Source organism: Ochotona princeps, chromosome 2 (genome assembly GCF_030435755.1).
Source record: "Ochotona princeps isolate mOchPri1 chromosome 2, mOchPri1.hap1, whole genome shotgun sequence".
Lineage (NCBI taxonomy): Eukaryota > Metazoa > Chordata > Mammalia > Lagomorpha > Ochotonidae > Ochotona > Ochotona princeps.
This window is the reverse complement of record NC_080833.1, coordinates 44,046,770-44,050,761: the sequence shown is the minus strand read 5'-3', so window position 1 is coordinate 44,050,761 and position 3,992 is coordinate 44,046,770.

Genomic DNA, 3,992 nt, shown 5'->3' with positions numbered 1-3,992 from the left:
GGGCAAGAGCAGTGTGGGATACGGGGGCGGTGAGGTTAGAACAAGAAGGAGGGGGATGCTACAGACTGCTGAGGCCCAGAGGTGACTGCTGATGACCAGGGTTTGCAAGCACAGTGATGGTGTCTGGAAGAGAAGAAGCAAAGTGCCCTCCAGCCAGCAAGGAGATGGAAAGTCTGGTCGCTCTGGAGCGGGTCTTGCCCAGCTGCGCCAGCAGAGGGCGCCAGTGCTTGGTCTGAGAGCCCTCTGTAAGGCAAGGCAGAGCGCAGGGGGCACACGGAGGGGCGGGCTAGGGCTGGGGAGCGCAGTTGTATGGACACTGGATCCAGCCAGGCCTTCCCGGTGAAGCAGCTCAGGATTTGTGATCCAGTTGTATCGGGTGACACGTCTAGGGAGCAGTGCACGGCCCAGCTGGGAGACAGGGATCCAGACGAGTTTTTAATACATTTGTGTGTGTGCACATGCATACACACACAAACTCTAGACCAGCCATGACCCAGGATCCTCCACATGTGCCTTCCCTCCTCATCCTCCCCAGAAAGTCCCTTAGTCTCTTGCCTGACTGTACAACCACTGTGCCAGCCTCTCTCCCTTTCTCACCAAGCTTTGGTCTTTCTCTTTCCTGCCAACCTCTGACCACACTCAGCTCTCCTCCACCCTAACAGAGATTTCATTAAGCAAGCAGTCGGCATACAAGCTCCCCGGGGCAGGTTGGGGTAGGGTGGGAGATGTTGAGGCAGCCCCAGGCGTGGGACCCTCAGGCCTCTTCCCTGAAAGTGTGCCCCTGCCTCGAGTGGTCCCGCTGCGTGGCTCCACTGTGCAGCCAGCAGGCGGGTCCGTGCCTGGCACATACTGCTCCTTCCGCGTGACACTCTTCTCGGCGTCCTTCACCACCTTCCAGGGCCCACCTCAGAGGCCACCTCCTTAGGCCAGCATTCCCTACAGCTCCCCAGTGCCCCCTCTCCTTGCCCAGGGGAGCTGATATTTATTTAATTCACTTATTTATTTGAAAGGCAGTGTGAGGGAGAGAGAGATCTTCCACCTGCTGGTTTACTTCCCAAATGCCTACACCAGCCAGAGCTGAGCTGGTCTGAAGCCATGAGCCAGGAGGTTCTTTTGGGTCCACCATGTGGAGGCAGGAGCCCGAGCACTGGACCATCTTCTGCCATTTTCCCAGGTGCAGGGAGCTGGATTAGGAGTGGAACCGCCAAGTGAAAAGCACCGAGCACTGGCTCAGGGAGTTAACATTTCTATGTGACCCTCACTGTCTCTGCAGCAGCCAAGGCTCCCTTTGGCTCTCTTGGGGCGGGTCTGCAGAGAATGGTCTCTGAGCCCAGGTACTATTTAGGAAACCCACTCTGATGAGCATAGGAGGTCCCGGCCAAGGACAGGTGCTAGCTGGGGGCCGCTGTGGCGGTGAGCACAGGTCCAAAGGGGTGACAGTAGTAACTATGATGGGGGGGAGGGAGAGAAGGTAGGAAAGCAGGAAGGGGGAGGGCCTTGGGAAGGCAGAGGCTACCGCAGCTGGTGGCACAGGAGCCAGAACACAACTCCTGCCTCCAGCTCTGCCACGAAGACTGCCCATGTGTCCTCATCAGAACAATGATGACTGGAACTCTGACCCCACCAAGGGGAACCAGAGGCCAAAAGAAATGACCAGTGTGCAAATGCCTTCTGTCTCATGGCATGAAGGGACTCGTGACGTGAGGTGAGCACAGCAGGCCAGGGCATGGAGGGGTGATCAGATGGCAGTCTCTCCCTGCCACCACCACCAAGGCACAGGCACTGGGCAGGTGTCACCCAGACCGCCGATTTGGAACCAAAGAACCCACAGACATGCTCCCAGTCCACATCAGTGCTTAGGAGGCCAAGGGCCAGCTGCACAGGGCCCCAGGGCAGGCAGGCTGGCCCAGGAGGAATGTGCCGTGGGCAGTGGCTGGGTGGGGGGACACTGCTGGCCATCAGCCCAGGTGAACCTCCTGCCTGTATCCTGTGTCAGTGTCAGTGGAGCAGGAAAGTCAGCCATGTGAGCCCAGGAGAGGTGCACTAACAGGGAGCTGGATGAGAACAAGCCCTCTGCTCTCTGCAGGCCTGGTATCTCTGCCCCAGAGACAGGGCTGCTGCAAGCATGGAGCTGAGGCCAGGGCTCCCCAGGGAGTAAAGGGGAGGGTCTAGATCCCACACCCCAGGGTCTGGACCTCCCTGGGAATAGGTAAGGAAGCAGTGACTGGCACCTCATCATCAGTCCCTAGTTTTAAAGGATTTTTTTTTTTAACTTTGTGACATGGAGAGAGAACTCCCCTCCACTGGTTCACTCCTAGTGCCCACAATGGCTTACTGAGGGCCAGGCTGAAGCTGGGGATCGGGCCTTGAACCTGGGTCTCCTCTGTGGGTGGCAGAGACCCCAAACATGGGGCCATCCCTGCATCATCCTGGCATGTGGGTTAGCAGGACGTCAGGGACTGGGGATGGGACTGGAGCCAAGGTCTTTCAAGGTGGGCATCTTAGCCGGCATCTGGCCACCTGCCCCAGCAGCCTGCTCCTGTGGTGACAAGGCTGAGGCTCAGACACAGGACTTGAGCTGTGGGATTCAGAGGGCGAAGGCCGCAGAGGCGACAGGGAGGGAGGAAAGGAAGAGAGCCAGAACCTGGGACCACTTGGTGCTCTCAGCGCCCTCTGGCTGTGCCCAGGCATCCTGTTCTAAGAGCAAGGGGGACCTGAAGAGAAAGTGGCACAGCCAGCTTGCAGCTTCCTCCCTGATGGTGCAGTCCCTCCCCCAGACAAAGTACCGCTGTCCTGAGGTCACTTCAACTGGTCTCTTACCCAGCTGGGGTGGTCAAGGATGCAGGGGCTAGCAGGTGCACTGGGGCTCTCCCCAAGCATTCTGGCACCAGAGACCTGACCCGTGGACAAACTGGCAAACTGGAGGTCTCGCCCTAACAAGGTAACGTGGCAGTTCTTAAGGGATGCTGTCAGTGCCCACAACAGTGAGCTGTTAGGGAAAGAGCAAGATGGCCCCCTCCCATGTGTGCTCAGCACGGGCAGTGTCCAGGGCCTGCCCACCCAGAGGCCCAGGCATGGGCTGCCGGAATGGGGCTTTCTGCCTCCAGCACTGTGAGCTAAGCAAGCATGCCCTCCTCCCTGCCTCTCCCTTTCTCACTCAACTGCCTTTCTTTCTCTTTTTGTTTCTTCTCTCTCTCTCTCTTTTTTTTAAGAAAAGATTCATTTATCTATTCATTTATTTATTCATTTATTTTTTTTCTATAGAAAGAGAAGGAGAAAGAGAGAAAGTGGTCTTTCATCCTCTGGTTCAGTCCCCATATACTGCAACAGCCAGAGCTGAGCCAATCTGAAGCCAGGGGCCAGGAGCTTCTTCCAGATCTCCCAGGTGGAAGCAGGGGTGCAAGAACTTGAGCCATCCTCTGCTGCTCTCCCAGGCAGTAAGCCGGGACACAAACAAGAGCTCATATGGAATGTTGGTACGTGAAAGCAGAGGATTGGCTTGCTATACCATCACACCGGCCCTAAATCTCTTTTCTTTTAAAAAGAAAATTTATTGATCAGTTTATGTGAAAAGTAGCACTACTGAGAGAGAGAGAGAGAGAGAGAGAGAGAGAGAGAGAGAGAGAGAGAGAAATCTTCTACCCATGGATTCAATCCCTAAAGAGTTTCAGGTTTCTGGGTCTTCCACATGAGTGCAGGAGCCCAAGCACTTGGGCCATCTTTGCTGCCCTCCCAGGAGAATTAGCAGGGAACTAGATTGGAAATGGAGCAGCTGGGACTAGAACCTATACTCATGTGGCGGGGGGGTGGTCTGCAGTTGCAAGCGGCAGCTTAAACCACAATATAGTATCAGCACTCTTTCTTTTCCTCCCTCCCTCCCTCCCTCCCTCCCTTCCTCCCTCCCTCCCTCCCTCCCTCCCTTCCTTCCTTCCTTCCTTCCTTCCTTCCTTCCTTCCTTCCTTCCTTCCTTCCTTCCTTTCTTCCTTCCTTCT